Source organism: Paroedura picta, chromosome 10, assembly GCF_049243985.1.
Source record: "Paroedura picta isolate Pp20150507F chromosome 10, Ppicta_v3.0, whole genome shotgun sequence".
Lineage (NCBI taxonomy): Eukaryota > Metazoa > Chordata > Lepidosauria > Squamata > Gekkonidae > Paroedura > Paroedura picta.
In genome coordinates, this window is record NC_135378.1 from 84,442,921 (window position 1) to 84,460,608 (window position 17,688).

At 51.5% G+C, this 17,688-nt stretch overlaps 1 protein-coding gene across 2 annotated transcripts in view; it reads right to left on the minus strand.

Moving 5' to 3' along the window:
* The window catches only part of SMOX (spermine oxidase), a 42,107-nt gene extending 24,836 nt beyond the window's left edge, over positions 1–17,271 (minus strand). The window contains exon 1 of one of the 2 annotated variants that reach the window (XM_077301181.1): positions 17,113–17,271. The gene's annotated coding sequence lies outside the window, so the exon portion shown is untranslated. Of the gene's footprint in view, positions 1–6,831; positions 6,913–17,112 lie in introns of those variants that run through there. The other variant, XM_077301182.1, reaches the window with a different exon arrangement.
* Between the last annotated feature and the right edge of the window lie 417 nt (positions 17,272–17,688).

The following is a 17,688-nucleotide window of genomic DNA, read 5'->3' on the forward strand; positions in this document are numbered from 1 at the left end:
CTTCCAAATTTGGGGCGTGTTTATCCGCATCATCCCTTCTTCATTGTTCACCAGACAAAGCACAAGCAAGTGGCTGAAAATGAGATATTTGGGACCGCGATCGCTGCCCACGTGCTGGAACAGAGAGAAGACTGCTCAAAACGGCACTGTTTTGTTTGCCCGAGAACAGTCCCTTTGGCTAATCTTAAACTAGTGGGGTACTTAGCTACAGAGTACAGCTTAATCCCGTTAGACGGGTTAAATGTGGGAGGTGAATTATGGGCAGACCCGAGATTTGTACAGGGTGTACATTTTTCTACACAGTGCACACTTTGTTAGCATCCTTTAAATTTAACTTTGGAATGCACTGAAATTGGGGGGGATTAGGAGATTACTGAAATTTAAATTGGGCATTTTCCTGGATTTTTGCTGCTTCCAAGCATTTGGAACCCTTTCAAATTCGAGTGGGAAATTTTCACGCTGGGGCCATTGGTGGAAGGAAGGGTCGTTGGGCTGCAGCTGACTTTGGCCAACCTTACGGGGTTGGACCTGTCTGCTTCTACAGACCAGCTCTGGACTATCTATCTGTCTGTCTCTGTCTGTCTGTCTATCTATCTATCTGAGAGCCAGTTTGGTGTAGTGGTTAGGAGTGCGGACTTCTAATCTGGCGAGCTGGGTTCGATTCTGTGCTCCCCCACATGCAGCCAGCTGGGTGACCTTGGGCTTGCCAGGGCACTGATAAAACTGTTCTGACCGGGCAGTGATATCAGGGCTCTCTCAGACTCACCTCCCTCACAGGGTGTCTGTTGTGGGGAGAGGAAAGGGAAGGCGACTGTAAGCCGCTTTGAGACTCCTTTGGGTAGAGAAAAGCGGCATATAAGAACCAACTTCTTCAGTAATATCAGGGCTCTCTCAGCCTCACCCACTTCACAGGGTGTCTGTTGTGGGGAGAGGAAAGGGAAGGTGATTGTAAGCCGCTTTGAGCCTCCTTCGGGTAGGGAAAAGCGGCATATAAGAACCAACTCTTCATCTATCTATCTATCTATCTATCTATCTATCTATCTATCTATCTATCTATCTATCTATCTATCTATCTATCTATCTATCTATCTATCTATCACTTTATATACCAACGTTCCCGTTCAGGTTCATGGCGGTTTGCACAATAAAAGACTAAAAATACAATAAACCCCTAAAATACCCCGATTACATTGTTAAAATTATTACACTAAAAGGTGGCAGCACTAATAAACCAATTTATCCCCTTGGCCAGGCCAGGCCACAGTCTTGCTATCCTACTGACGAGAGTGAGAACTGATGGAATCCAGTTTAGGGTGACCTTGTGGGGTGTCCAAGGCAAGAGTCGTTCAGAGGGGGTCAACCATTGTCAGCCACTGCCTGGAAAACATGGATTTCTCCCGGGTCTCCGAGTATTAATCACGGCCGACCCTGCTTAGCTTCTGAGATCTGACGAGATCAGACTAGCCAGGGCTATCCAAGATGGCGGGGGCCAAAGAGGGCGGTCTTATAAATGAAATTATAAATAAATTATAAATCACTGGCAGTCTTCAAGCCAAGGTTGGATACACACTTTTCTTGGATGCTTTAGGATGGTTAGGGCTGATCCTGCGTAGAGCAGGGGGTTGGACTAGATGGCCTCTATGGCCCCTTCCAACTCTATGATTCTATGATTCTAAATGAAAAATATAAGAATATCAGTTCTCTACTCTTTTTAAAAAACCAAAAAGAAATCCCCAGCATACAGGACCAAAAAGCCAATAGCATCTGATCAACGCTCTGAATATTTCTACTCCTCTTCTTTGTATGGTTCTCCCCCCTCCCCCTCCCCCTGGTGCCTTTCCTCCGGGCAGAATGAACTCATTCATAGCCAATTGACAACAATGCCTGGTTTAAAAGGGGGGAAAAAATTAAACCCCGTAGACTTGTTGACAAGCAGAAAATGATTTAACAAGCACCACCAGGTGAGCTGGCGTACGGTGTGAACGCTTCCTGTTACAAGGGCAGGATTTGTGGCAACCATGCAGGCAGGGCAGGGTAGGGCATGCCTCCGGCCCTGGGGCATTTCCGACACACCACTTCGAACGAGCACAAGCTGCCAAGTGCCCCGATCGAGGCGTGATCCGCCAGGTGAGTAGCATGAATCACAACCTTGCAGCAACTCAGATGAACGCCCTGCCATTAAGTTTACGGTCCATGGCCCAGCCAGCAAGGGGCTTTCAAGGCAGACGCCAACCTCTTACAAGGGTCAACTCTGCTTAGCTTCCGAGTTCTGATGAGATGGGTCTCTGCCATGCCGACTCCATGCAGTTAGACCAGGGGTAGTCAAACTGCGGCCCTCCAGATGTCCATGGACTACAATTCCCAGGAGCCCCTGCCAGCATTCGCTGGCAGGGGCTCCTGGGAATTGTAGTCCATGGACATCTGGAGGGCCGCAGTTTGACTACCCTTTAGACAGACAAATAGCTGGAGTCATAGTATTCAGACATCTTATTCCAATCCCCACGTTGACGGAGAGCAAAGCAGCAGCAGGTTTCCGAAAAAGGTTTCCCTTTGAAAAAGGTTGACCTCTTTTTTCTTTCCCCCTCCTGCCTTGGCTTGGCGCTGGCAGGGGATATTGAGCTGGAGATGCTACAAATTTCCTCCCGCAGTTCATTTTCTTTCAGAAAGGCTGGGCTGTGGACTAAGGACGGAAGTCCTTTTCAGAGGGGCTCTCCAAACCCCCCTGCCGGACCGCGGAAGGGAAGCCTCCCAAATGAGAAGACAGCGCTTCCATGAAGTGGAAAACAATACACTCTCCCCGTTTTTAAAAAACAGGTTGGAGGTTTGCCCAGAAAAGCCATCCGGACTTTCTCAGGTCAGAACTTTGGTAATGCCAAAGAAAGAAGCCTGAGTGGTCAGCCGGGAAGGGGGTGGGGGACGAAAAAAGACATTCCATGCAGGGAAAGCCAATCCCCCCCCCCCAGCCTTCTTTCTTTCTCCAAAGACTTCTGGCAGCAACCTGGTGTCCTTTTCAGACCTGCGACCTACAAAATGTGTCCGGCCGCACTTTCCGTCTCTGTTTCCTACTACCTCAGCTCTTCCTCCAACTTTTCCCTTTCTTGGATTCTCTTAAAGATATATTCGGAGCCAGTTCTAAAACTTTCGGGGAGGTGGTACTCTCTTCGAACAGGACATGGGATCTCAGATGCTAAGCAGGTTTAGTATTTTGATAGGAGACCACCAAGGAACACTCTGCAAAGGAAGACCCCAGTGTCTCACATTCCATGTGAGACTCCTTGCTGGAGTCAGAAGACTTGGATGGGAAGCCACCAAGGAAGACTCTGCAGAGGCAGGCAATGGCCAACCACCTCTGCTTGTCACTTGGCTTGAAAGCCCCTTGCTGGGGTTGCCATAAGTCTTGGACTGGAGACCACCAAGGAAGGCTCTGCAGAAGGAAGGCCATAGCCAACCACCTCTTCTCATTTGCGTTGAAAGCCCCTGGGTGAGGTCATAATTAATTCAGTCCTTGGAAGGGAGACCACCAAGGAAGGCTCTGCAGAGGAAGGCAGTAGCAGACAACTCCTGCTTCTCACTTGCCTTCAAAGCCCCTTGCTAGGGTGGCCGTTAACTCTTGGATGGGAGACCACCAAGGAAGACTCTGCAGAGGAAGGCGATTGCCAACCACCTCTGGTTCTCATTTGCCTTGAGAGTCACTTCCTGGGTTGGCCATACATTTTGGATGAGAGAACACCAAGGAAGACTCTGCAGAGGAAGGCAGTAGGAGACCACTTCTGCTTCTCGCTTGCCTTCAAATCCTCTTGCTAGGGTGGCCGTAACTCTTGGAAGGGAGACCACCAAGGAAGAGTCGGTAGAGGAAAGCCATGGCCAACCACCTCTGCTTCTCCCTTGACCCCAATGCCCCTGGCTGGAGTTGCCATAAGCCAGCTGGGACTCGCCAGTACTTTGCGCACATATCAAAACTGAGGAAGAGTGCCTGCCCACGCCAAGCTCACGCCTGGAATAAATCTTTGTCTGCTTTAAAGGTGCCACTGGACTCAAATGTTGCTGCATGTGTCCAACAGGGATAGAAATCTGGTTATGGCTCTGCTTGCGCCGGATCCAACCGGTCTGGCATATGTTCTAAAGGAAGAAGCACGGGGGAATTTTTAATCCTCTGGAAAAGCCCTATAAAAGGAAACAAGGAAGACGCCACCAAAAACACCACGTCGCCAACGGGAGAGGCTTTTCGGGCCGTTGCACGACAGCCCCGAAAGATCAAGAGGAAACAAATGTGATGCGTTTTTATGGGCCTCAAACGAAATTAAACCCATTACACAAATCCGATCTTCAAAGCCGCCTTTGAACAGAGATCCAGATCCTCTGTGCTGTAGGGAGGGGGGAATGGGGAGGGGGGAGGAAGAGGAGAAAAGAAAGTCTTGTGATCTGGAAGCAGATACTGGGGCTACGTGCTCCTCTCCATGACTCATCCAAAGTAAATCAGAACTGGGTTAACCTGCTATCCCTTTGACTCCGGTTACACGCCACGCCACCGTGGCAAAAAGTCGAAGGTCTGCTGGCCTGGATCTGGATCCTCCAACTAGGGCTTCACCCCCTCCCCATCTCTCCTTTGCAGTCATTCACACCCCAGGAGATAGAACCTCCTGGTCTGACCCTAGGGGTCCACAGGAGCTTCAGAGGGGGTCCATGGCCTTTCCCCTCCTACCTTAAAGGACATGACCACAAGCTAGGGTAGGTAAAGGACATGGTTCAGCTGCTTTGGCAGTCACTGAAGCCCAAGGCAGCCAGCACCGAACGTGGCGAGAACGGAAGGCAGCAGCTGAACCGCACCGATTATCACCAAAGCGGCCGATCCGCACCAGAGCGTGCAAACCTAAGCTAGGGAACTGGCCATCTTTGCACAGAGGGCTAATTGGGTAGGCCATGGGTATAAAAATCAAAGAGTCGTTTGTGATCTGGTATGTATGGGGGAGGTCTGGGCTGTCTCCCACACACCCGCCCTTCTTCCTGGCCTACATGAAGAGGAGCCAACGTAGTAGTAGTAGTAGTAGTAGTAGTAGTAGTAGTAGTAGTAGTAGTAGTAGTAGTAGTAGTAGTAGTAGTAGTAGTAGTAGTAAAGGCAGGGAGTGAATGGAGGGTGAAGGGTGCAGGTGGTTATATCACTTCCAGGGGCGTGGCAGGGGGCGTGGCAGGGAGGCGTGGCCAGCTGACCACTTCTGGGGGGGTGGGCTTGAAGCCTGAAAATTTATTTCAGGGACTCCCTCCACATTCAAAAGGTTGAAAAGAGTGAGCATTTCAACTTTCAATTAAGCACATACCTGTAAAACTTCTAGCAGGACGAATAACCCCCCTCCCCAACCCATCCTTGTTACCATGCGACCCGTCTCCAGGGCCACACCCCCCCCCTTCCGATCCTTGAACACATTCAGGTCTGAACGGCTTGTTGGATGAGAAGAGGGCTGGAGGGGGTGTCATGGTCAAAAGGGGGTTGTGGAATCGTCACACAGGAAAACTCTGAGGAAGTCTCTTGGTTGTACAATTTGTTTCTCGGGTTTGTAGACACAAATTGCTTTTCTTAAACATTTGGTTTCCCCACTCTGCTTCGAAGACTTTTTTTTTTTTCACTACACATGCGCAGATAAATGTCTGGAGCAGAGGCCCATGCATCCGAGTTGCACATGCAGCACGTACTACGGGCCCCTCAGTTCCAGTGCGGTATGGTTACGGGGCCTTCACACTGAGATTGAGGGGGCGGGGTCTTCCCACTTACGCAGCAAGAATGAAAAAACGGCAATATGCATGTTCTGTTAGCCACTGGAGTTCTGGCCCTCCTGCTACCCCTCCTTTTATTGGTCCCGTCCACCTGGTTCCAATAAATGCGGTCAGACCAGGGAGGGTCCATCTAGTCCAGCATCCTGTCTCACAAAGGGGCCAACCGGTTCTACTGGAGGACCAACAACAGGGCAGAGAAGTTGAGGCCTTTTTAAGAACATCAGAAGAGCCCTGCTGGGTCAGACCAGGGGTCCATCTAGTCCAGCATCCCATCTCACACAGGGGCCAGCCAGTTCCTCTGGACAGCCAGCAACTGGGCACAAATGCTGAGATCTTCCCCCAACGTTTCCTCCTGCCGTTGGGATTCAGAGGTACACTGCCTCTGAAGATGGAGGTTCCCTTTAGTCACTACAGCTAGTAGCCACTGATAGACAGCTAATCCCACCTTTTAATCACTCTGTTTGCAAAGCAGTATTGCCTTTTGTCCATCCCAAACCTACTGCCCATCAAAACGTCATTGTATTCCCCTGAGTTGAAGGATTTGGGAAGGAAATTTTCTCTTGGTCAATTCTTTCTCTATCCCAAGCGCAATTTGGTAAACCTCTCTCACGCCCCCCTGTCTCTCGCCTCATTTCTAAACTGGGAATCCCAGAGTGGGAAGGGGCTATAGAGGCCATCTAGTCCCACCCCCTGCTCAGTGCAGGATCAGCCTCAAGCGTCCAGGAGAAGGATCTGTCCAGCCACTGCTTGAAGACGGCCAGTGAGGGGGAGCTCGCCACCTCCAGAAACAGCCCCTTCCATTGCTGAACTAGACTCCTAGAATCCTAGAGTGGGAAGGGGCCATAGAGGCCATCTAGTCCTACCCCCTGCCCAATGCAGGATCAGCCTCAAGCCTCCAGGAGAAGGCCCTGACTCTTATCCTTTCCTCCTAGGGAAGGTGCTCCAATGGCATAATCATGAAAGACATGTCCCACAAAGAGCTACATTTTTGGTACGCTTCACCATCACAGAGGAAGAGGTCACCTCTACCCGCTTCTTCTCCCCAGAAACAAGAATACTCACCCCTGAGAAGATGCCTAGCTTATATCCCGACCTGCATAAGCCTTTTAAATCTTCCGGGAGCAGCTCCTCATGCTAAATAGGCTGGGAGAGGATGTCCCCCCCCCCCATTATGCAATCGTATCAAATCAAAACTGCTCCAAAGGCTTGGCTGCAACCACATTACGTGGCAATGAATCCAAGGCGTTCGCTACGCTCTTTTCCTTTTGGCAGTTCCCGGCCCGACAGACAGTCGTGGCTTTTTAACGCCAAACTCATGCTGCTGCTCTAAATAGAAGAACTCAAATAACTTTGGCTGAGTCTCCTCTGAAGTCCCTTTTTTTTTCCTAAAACGAGCCAAGATGCTGCACAGCCTCTTCTCTTGATCTGCTTTCGGTATTTTTAGAAAGGAGCGTTCGGAGGTGACCACAAACGCAAGGTCTTGCGGTGAATGACGGAGCAGAATATAGAGTGTCCTGCAGGGGGCATCGGAGGGGATATTTATTTAGCATAGTTGAATAGGAACGTCGTGATGCTTTTCAAGTAATCTCTTCCGGTGTGCTGCCTGGCTCAACAGGAGAATTTCGGCTCCTCCCTGCTTGCCTCCAGGACAGCCGCTGAACACAGAATGAATGAAGACAACCGGTTGGAATAGATAGTTAGGTCTCTCTTCTCTTCTTTCTGTCCATAGTTGTTGCTCTTCATAAATAAAACTTATTTCATTCTTGAAGAAGAAAGAGGCTTGGTCTTTATAGCCCACTTTTCAATACCAGGAGTCTCAAAGAGGCTTACCATCACCTTCCCTTCATTCACACCACAACAGACATCCTGTGTGGGAAGTGGAGCTCTGCGAGAACAGCTCTAGCAGGACTGTGACTAGCCCAAGGTCACCCAGCTACCTATGAGCAGACCGTGTGATGCAGCAGTCAAGAAAGCTAATGCTGTCTTGGAATGTATCGACAAAAGCACCACATCGAAATTGCAAAATGCAATATTCCCGTTGTACCCTGCATGGGCCAGACCTCACCTGGAGTGCTGCCTGCAGTTCTGGAGGGCTCACTTCCAAAAGGACATGGACAAAATTGAGAGGATTCAGAAGAGAGCGAAGAGGAGGATCCGGGGCCTGGGGACCAAGCCCTACAAGGAAAGGCTGAGGGGCTTGGGAATGTCCAGCCTGGAGAAGAGGAAGTGGAGAGGGGACAGGATGGCTCTCTTGAAGTATCTGAAAGGTCCTAAGGAGTGACCTCCCTGCCCATCCTGGCCCCAGGTTCTCTGCAACGCCTGAACCTGCAGTGAGTCATTTATCGCATGCAATGCGAAGAGGTGCATGTGATTCAGATGCGGAGCTGCACGTGCTTACCCACCGCAGTCTTGGCCGTTCCCAAGGACTCTGGGGAGAGGAAGAGAAACCTCACGGGAACTTCCTCTCCTGGCCTCGCCCATCACATCCCGCCTCTCAAGTTCATTTCAGTTCATTCCATCGCCGTCTTGCCTGTCTTGCTTTGCAGATCTCACGGCAGACGCGTCCGTCGGTGCAGTGAGGCCTCCGTTCTGCCCGTCGGATGGATTCACAGAGAGCAAGACCTGCTTCCCCGTCCTCGGTAGACACTTGTCTTTCTGATGGGAAACTTTCCTAATGGCTGGCCGAGTCATTTCTCTGGAGACCAGGGGAAATGGAGGAGAGGGAGGATAGACTTCCAAACAGCTATGTGCTCTGCAAATGACTGGTGCAAAAATACCAACATTTCTGTCTTCGTCGGTTAACTTTTAAGGGCCTTGGTGGATCAGACCAGTAGCCCAACTAGTCCAGCCTCCTGTCTTACACAGGGGCCAACCAGTTCCTCTGGAGGGCCAACCACAGGGCATGGAGGCCGAGGCCATCATAAGAACATCAGAAGAGCCCTGCTGGATCAGGCCAGTGTGGGTCCATCTAGTCCTGTCTCAGACAGTGGCCAACTAGTTCCCCTGGAGGACCAAGAACAGGGCAGAGAGGCTGTGGTCTTCATAAGAACATCAGAAGACCCCTCCTGGATTAGAACTGTAGTCCATCCAGTCCAACATCCTGTCTCACACAGTGGCCAACCAGTTCCTCTGCAGGGCCAACCACAGGGCAGAGAGCCCAAGGCCTTCAAAAGAACATCAGAAGAGCCCTGCTGGATCAGACCAGTGGTCCATCTAGTCCAGCATCTTGTCTTAAACATTGGCCAACCAGTTTTCTGGAGGGCAAACCACAGGGCAGAAAGTCTAAGACCTTCAAAAGAATGTCAGAAGAGCCCTGCTGAATCAGGCCATTGGTCCATCTAGTCCTAAACAGTGGCCAACAAGTTCTTCTGGAGGGCCAACAACAGGGCATGGAGGCCCGAGATCATCATAAAAACATCAGAAGAGCCCTGCTGGATCAGAAGAAGAAGAACAGTTGGTTCTTATATGCCGCTCTTCCCTACCCGAAGGAGGCTCAAAGAGGTTTACAGTCTCCTTCCCATTCCTGAGAGAGCTGAGTGAGGCTGAGAGAGCCCTGATATTCCTGCTCAGTCAGAACAGTTTTATCAGTGCCGTGGCAAGCCCAAGGTCACCCAGCTGGCTGCATGTGGGGGAGCGCAGAATCAAACCCGGCATGCCAGATTAGAAGTCCGCACTCCTAACCACTACACCAAACTGGCTCTCAGACCTATAATCTCAAGACCGTTTCACACAATACAAAGTACAGAAGCAAGCATATTGCTGTCATGAGCCGCTACTTTTTTACTGGGTCAGCAGATCCTCGAAAGACCAGCTCGCCTCTGATTGGGTCTTGCTCCTTTCTAGCAATGTACACCTGAGCACGAGAAATTACCTTTAAAAGCCGGAAACGACTTCCCCCGAGGCCGAAACGAGCAAAGGTAACTTCATTAAGACCCCCGGAACGAGTCTTAAGTTAACATGCCTCCACCGTAAATACCTATAAAAGATCTTAATCTATAATAAGAAAAACTTTACAGCGAGAAGCCAAGGCGGAGTTAAACTCTGGTTGCTTCTCACATCCTGTTTACAGAACTAGGATTTTATCTCCGGCAGCAAACTTATAACATCCAACCGAGATCAGAAAATTGAATCAATATTGGGCTGAAAGCAGGGCAGGGGGGAAAAAACATTTCCAGTTCCAAGGCACCAGCATAAAAAATTTTACCAGCCTATAATAAAGTAATACCTTGCAATCTCTCACTTATTTATGAGCAGGGAGCTCCACAACTAGGGAGGAGCCCCACAGGCGAGGGGGAACCTTGTTTTCTCCTGGGTTCCCTTCCCTCGTTCCCCTCCTTCTGGCAGCCCCCACATCCTGCCCCCTTTCCCTGTTTCCTTCCCGGCCACCCACCACGCAATCAACCTCATTTATTCTGTTGATTAAAATGATTTAGACCAGGGGTAGTCAACCTGTGGTCCTCCAGATGTCCATGGACTACAATTCCCATGAGCCCCTGCCAGCGTTTGCTGGCAGGGGCTCATGGGAATTGTAGTCCATAGACATCTGGAGGACCACAGGTTGACTACCACTGATTTAGACCAAAGCTCTCCTTGCAGTTCACGACAGCTCACAATCATGGCTCTCAAAAGCCCCACGCCACCTTTTTCCGGTTAAAACCAGTACAAAATCAACCACAAATCTCTCCCTCCTCTCCTCTTTTGAAAGATACCTGCCTTGCAAACCCCCTCAAAAGCTTGGGCAAACAAGCAAGCAAAACAACTAAGTCTTTTTATCTGCTCCACTTTTCAACTTTTATCTTTTATATTTACTTCATTTCTATCTCCCGGCCTTCTCCCCCGCCGCCGTTTGCATCGTTTTCTTCCCTCCATTCTATCTTCGCAACACTTCAAGGAGATGGATTAGGCTGGGAGAGAGAGTGACGGGCCAAAGATCACCCAGCAAGGTATCACGGTAGAGGTGGAATCCGAACCCAGCTCCGAGCCTGAATTCCAACTGGAAGTCCGACCTGTGCTGCTCACAGAATCCTTTGGCGAAGGAGGTCCAGATGGAGGGAATCTGCCAGGATATCCAAAGAAACGTGCCAGCACACAAAACCTAATACCCAGAATGAAACTTGGTTGGTCTTAAAGGTGCTCCTGGACTCCAGCGTTGTTCTGCGGCTTCAGACCAACACAGCTCCCCATCTGGATCTGGGGCAGTGATGCTCTGTCTTCTTGGTGCTTGGGGGGCCAGAGTGGGAGGGCTTCTGGGGTCCTGGCCCCACTGATGGACCTTCTGAGGGTACCTGGGTTTTGGCCACCGTGTGACACAAAGTGCTAGACTGGATGGGCCACTGGCCTGATCCCACACGGCTTCTCTAATGTTCTTAAGTCCTTAACAAGATTTTCAGGGTATGAGCTTGCTGGAATCATAGCTCCCTTTGTCGGGGAAGAGTTCCAACACAGCCTGCTGAGCCTTTATCCGTCCACTTCGTATACACGGACTCAAGGGATGTCCATTCCACCTCGTATCCGACAAAAGGAACACAGACTCTCAAAAACTCATACCTCGAAAATCTTCTCGGTCCCTAAGTTGCTGCCGGACTCCGGTCTAGCTGTTCTACTGCAGACTGGCAGAGCTCTCCTCCCCAAAATAAGGACCGAGAAGTACTAAGACAGAGTTCTGCAGTCCTAACTGAGTCACCTGGCCAAGCTTTACCTTCTCTCCGCCCTACTGTCCCACTTCTAAAACGGACCAAAGGGGGGGGAGACAAGGGAAAGAAATTAATATGACCATCCGCCTGGGCCAGTTAGGTACGTAAGCTAAAAAGCCACATGGACTTTCTCACTTACCCCGCCGGCAAGCTGTATGTTTAAACAAGAGCTCGAAAATGAAAAGAGAGACCATAAAGAATTGTCAATAAATCAAAGCTATAAAAGGCTCGTGATAAGAATTGCTCTTACTTACACCACAGGAAAAGCCCTGGTCCAGCATGACCGTAATGTGACCTCATCTGGCACATGATGTGATAAAAGCAGGGGTAGTCAAACTGCGGCCCTCCAGATGTCCATGGACTACAATTCCCAGAAGCCCCTGCCAGCATTCGCTGGCAGGGGCTCCTGGGAATTGTAGTCCATGGACATCTGGAGGGCCGCAGTTTGATTACCCCTGGATAAAAGTATACTATGAGTTTCTAAGCCTGCTGGCAGGGGCTCATGGGAATTGTAGTCTATGGCTATCTGGAGCAGGGAGCTCCACAACCTCTGATTTGCTCTTCTTACAGAGATTCGCCTTAGGTTTGCTTTTTGGCAAACACTCCCAGCGGGGAGAAGGGTTACCGAGCCCGCGTTCTACTTCCCGACTCGCTCTAGGAATTCAAGCGTTATCCAAACCCTGCCGTGGAAGCTCACTGGGTGACCGCAGGCCGGCCACGTCCTCTCGGCCTGATCAACCTGCCAGGGCTGTTGTGAGAATGAAATGGAGGCAAGGAGCAGGATGTAAGTCGCTTTGGACCCCTAACTGGAAGAAAGGCTGGATACGTCCCGGGTAAATAAATTAAAAACAAATCTGCCATGAACCTGCTCCTGTTCCGTCTATTTCGACTGCATCTCACCCTCTCACGGGAAAGGTAACAGGCTCTTTTGCCCGGGAGAAGAAGGGAAGCAGTGTCGTTCCAAGAATAGAACATCTGCCAACATGCTGTTTCTTCTCGGGAACCTCCCTGCCAAATCGGCATCTTTCTGGACGCTGTTTTGCCTGTTTACATTTCCTTTTTTTCACGACGGCAATATTAACTGATTGACCGTCATGAACGGGACACTGAGAACCGTGACGGGGGACAGTGCCTTCATGGGGTAGCTGAAGACCCTGCGGGGTTTCCGAGGCAAGAGATGGACAGAGGGGGTTTGCCACTCCCTGCCTCTGCACCCAGGTAAGTAAGTAAGTAAGTAAGAGCAATTCTTATCACGAGCCTTTGATAGCTTTGATTTATTGACAGTTCTTTATGGTCTCTCTTTTCATTTTCGAGCTCTTGTTTAAACAAGGCACCCAGGGTACCCTTGGTGGTCGGCCAAACAATGACCGATCCCAACTGACCACGCTTAGCTTCCAAAAGGTGGTAAGATCATGCCAGCCTGACCTTCCCCTGTCACGGCAAGAGGTGGACGGCAGTGGTTTGCCAATGCCCGCCTCTGCGTCACATCCCTGGACTTCCTGAGGGGCCTTCCACGCCAGTAGTAACCACGGCTGACCCTGCTGAGCTTCCAAGAGCTGATAAATTCAGACTCCTTTGGACCAGGGGTAGTCAACCTGTGGTCCTCCAGATGTTCATGGACTACAATTCCCATGAGCCCCTGCCAGCAAATGCTGGCAGGGGCTCATGGGAATTGTAGTCCATGAATATCTGGAGGACCACAGGTTGATTACCCCTGCTTTGGACCATTCACTAAATAACTATGTGAATTGCGTTCAATCTATGGAATGAAGAAGAAGAAGAAGAAGAAGAAGAAGAAGAAGTCTCAAAGGGGCTTACACTCACCTTCCCTTTCTTCTCCCCACAACAGACACCGTGTGAGGTGGGTGAGGCTGAGAGAGCCCTGATATTCCTGCTCGGTCAGAACTGCTTTATCAGTTCTCTGGCGAGCCCAAGGTCACCCGGATGGCTGCATGCGGGGGAGTGCCAAATTAGAAATCTGCACTCCTAAACACTACACCAAGCTGGCTCTCCATTCGGTGACAAGGTATGGCGTGCTCCATTCATTCAGTGCCCTGTGGTCCAGCCCGTGAATGCCAGCACCCCATGGCTCACTGGTAACAACAGATAAGCAAACAGGTGACGATATCCCTGCTGATATGGGGCAAAGACGCATAGGAGCACATGATGATAGTTTTCCCAATGACACATTAACAGGAGGAAACAGTCCGGGAAAGAATATCCGTACAATGAATCTGCTGCACCTTAGTCCAGGAGTAGTCAACCTGTGGCCCTCCAGATGTTCATGGACTACAATTCCCATGAGCCCCTGCCAGCATAATTCTGAATCTAAGAATAAGGGCTGTATCGAAAGCTGCGAGCTGGAATATCTAAACCGGGGGTAGTCAAACTGCGGCCCTCCAGCGAATGCTGGCAGGGGCTCATGGGAATTGTAGTCCATGGACATCTGGAGAGCCGCAGTTTGACTACCCCTAATCTAAATTGAATGTCGATGTTTGGGATGCATTAGTTTGAAGAGCTCAGGAGACGGTCCACATCTGGGTATCTTTAACCGCTCCTCGCGGAACGGATTAAATAATGCGGTAAGGGCCCCCAAGGCGGACCCTGTCCATGATGAGGAAAGGTACCGATAGGCCCCTTCCCCTGGACTGACAACCGGAGGGCCCAATCGGCAGGCGCAAAGCGCCTGCCGATTGGGCCCTCCGATTGTCAGTCCGGCGGCAAATGACCAATGACTGCGCCACTTGGGATGGCGAGGCACTCTCATCCTGACCTACCTCACAGGGCTATTGTTAGGGAAAAGGGGAAAATAGAACCGCAGCCTGGCACCCTGCTCTTGCTGATAGAACGGCAGGAGGACCAAGTCTGAAGTCTTACTCCGTTGTGCAAGTTCGCTGGGTCACCTTGCGCCATTCACAAACTCTCATCTGAACCCACCTCACAGGGTTGTTGTGAGGATAAAAATGGAGGAGAGGAGAATGAAATTCCGCTGTTTTGGGTCCCCACTGGGCAGAGAGGTAGGGAGTAAATGAAGCAGTTATAAAACGTATGTAGAGAGTCTGTATACAAAGAAAACCTTCCAGGACATTCAATCTCAAAGTAGCTGTTTTATGACAAAGAAATTCAAGACTACACCAGGAAGGGGAATTGCTTTGTTGCAAGTTATTACAACACTCAGAACAGCGGTGCCTTCAGGACTTAACAGAGATATTGGTTTCTTATCTCACCTCGTTCAGCTCTGACTTCTGTATTTTCAACAATCCCCCTGAAGGGCCATACGTCCTCTTTATTTCATTTTATCTCTTATTTGGAAATGACAGATCTGTATAGTAAATGATCGCGAATAGTATAATATGTCATGTAATTGGGAAGGCTTAAACTGATACCTCCGTCTCTGGTTTGGGAAGGGGGAGCTGGTTTTGCACAGACAATCGCCTCCCTTCCAAGAGGAGGAGGATGCAGTGAAGCCTCCGGAGGGATGCAGCCTAAGGGCATGGTCTCAGCCAATTGGTCTCAGCATCCCACAACAAAAGGTACATCTGCCCATCAATCTCCCAATTTGACGTGTTTATTTCCTTCACTATGTTTTCCCCTCCGAACTGAATCCAAACCAATGTTAAGTTTATAAACTAAGTTGTTATCCCTGTTTGATTCTGGAACGTGTTAAACGTTTCCGTTATGTTGTGCCTACAAGTACAGACGGGTCCCTTCCATTTCATTGTGCCTGAAGCTTCTACCTTGAATAAAACTCTTGTTGGCCATAAATGCGCCCCTGGACTCGAACTCTGTTCTCTTGCTTCAGACCAACACGGCGACCTAACTGAATCTATCCACAAAGCCCCACTGTTCCTCGCAGGGGCTCATGGGAATTGTAGTCCATGCACATCTGGAGGGCCGCAGTTAGACTACCCCTGATCGTGAGTATCTGGGTCTCAAACTTTGTTTAGCATGCCACCAAACATGGATTCGAAAGCACATGAGCCCACCCAGACCCTCCTCTTCCCCTGACAACGGCCTTTTGTTTTCACACACCTCAGCAATCCCAGCCGGCGCAAAGGACAATCCCGCTGCCCTCGAGGCACTCGCTGGAATGTGTCCATCCGGCGCATCAGACTGCACATACTCTGGGTGAGCACATTATCTCCACACAATGCACGCCAGACCGATGCAGCTGAAACCGGCAACAAAACCCCCACTCACACTTCACAGGCACGACTGGGGGAAGGGAAGGGGAGGAGAGGGGAGGGGAGGGCGGCTTTGTTTGCGGATTTCTCCCCTTCCTCCGTCCATCCCACACGCCCACCGAAAGGCGAACGCCGTCATTTCTCATCCGTTCCTTCTGATCTTTGGGAAACGGGCAAAGAGGGGGCGCCAGAGCAATTACATCTCAACGTGTCCCTGCTCCACACACAAACAATAACACAATTCCCTTTTCCTCCCGCAGCCCTGACACGCAACACACCCGGCAAACAGCGACCCAAAACGTAATGTTCGTCTTAGTTTCCAAGCCGTTTTAAGGTTGCTCCTGGTTGTGATTGTCTACGCTTTCACGGCCTCGCGCACGCCGACTGCAAACGCCACCGTGACATTTTTTTTAAAAAAAGAAATTCAGGGAAAGAAAAATATTTCTTCCTCCCAGGTCTCAATCCGGGGTGTCCATTTTGTGCCTTTTCCCCTGTCCAGACCCGGGGGAAGGGGGATATTATTTGAGAGCGATCCATACGGGCCCGGATCAAGCACGCCTCTTTCTCGGGGACAGCAGTGTGTTTGTTGTCACTGCTGTTCCGAGAATCTCACCTCACGCTCTCATGCGCACACAAAGAGGAAATAAACCTCGAAAGGAGCCAGGCTCGCAAGGGAGGGAGGAGGGAGGGCACACTGATGTACTCCTCCCCCCCCTGCCCAAACATGATGGCAGAAAGACAAGGTCCACAATAGTAATTTGGGGCGGGGGGTGGGGGAGCGGGGAGATAGATTTGTGCAATCTCCAGTGATAACACCTCCTGTCATTCCAATGAGGCTGAGAAATCACAGGCTGGGGAAGGGGACCCAAGGCGCTTAAAATGGTAAGGGGGGCCCATATTTTCATGGCCCCCAAATTGCCACCGGTGGGGGAGGAATATAAAGGCCTCCCCCTTTAAAAATGTCAATCATCCCCCCCCAAAAAAATCCCTTAATATTACGGAGCGACCCAGGTGCAAAGGGAGAGAGAGAGGTGGAAACAACAGTCATGATGATATTGTAATAATAACAGCATACTCTACTACTAATAAAAGTAATCACAAGGATGATGACAAAACGATCAAAGTAAACATAATACCGAGAACACACAGTTCCATGGCCCCAAACGGCCAACGAGCTGGGAGACTATCAAGCTAGTGCAGACCCCTGACCACACACACACACACAAGCACACAAACACCCACAAGCCCGGGTGACAAACACACCCCCAACTCTTCCAGCGAGTGCCTGCCTGTCTGTCTGCCTGGGGGGAGATCTGCGTCGCTTTGGGGACCCAGCGGAGGGAGGCGCAGGAGCCCTTCCCGGGGGCGGCCGACCCCAAGCGCCGGAGACCCCTGGGCGACCCGCGAAGGGAATCGGGGGCGGCGGGTGGGGGGGTGGGCAGCCCTGCAGAGGGGGGGGGGCGTACCTCTCTTCTCTGGGGGCGGCGGTGGCGGCGGCGGCAGTGGGGGCGCAGTGGGGTCTGCGGCGGGGTCTGCGGCGAAGCGGCGAGCGGCGGCGGCGGCCTGCTCCTCGGCAGCCCGTCCTTCCTCCTCCTCCTCCTCCGCCAGCCGGCCGCCCACCCGCCGGCGCCGGCTCCGCCTCGCAGGCGGAACCCTCCGGCCACGCCTGCCTGCCCGCCTCGACCGCTCGCTGCCTCGCTGGCTGCCCGGCCGGCTGCAGGGGACGGAGCCCGGGCAGGGGGGGCGCCGCGCCGCCGAGGGGGCCTCCCGGCGGGGGCGGGAGCTCTCCCGCCCGGCCTCGCCCCTGAGCCGCAGGGAGGGAAGAGGGCTGCTGGGGGAGCGGGGTTGCCAACCTCCCGGCGGGGGCGGGAGCCCTGCGGTGCGGCGGAGATTGGGTGCCAACCTCCCGGCGGGGGCGGGAGTCTTCCCCGAATCTTGGGTGGGAGGAGGGCTGTGGGGGACGGCAGTTGCCAATCTCCAGGCGTGGGCGGGAGGTCTCGCCGGTCCACACCGCGCCGGTGGAACGCGGGGGGAGGGCTGCT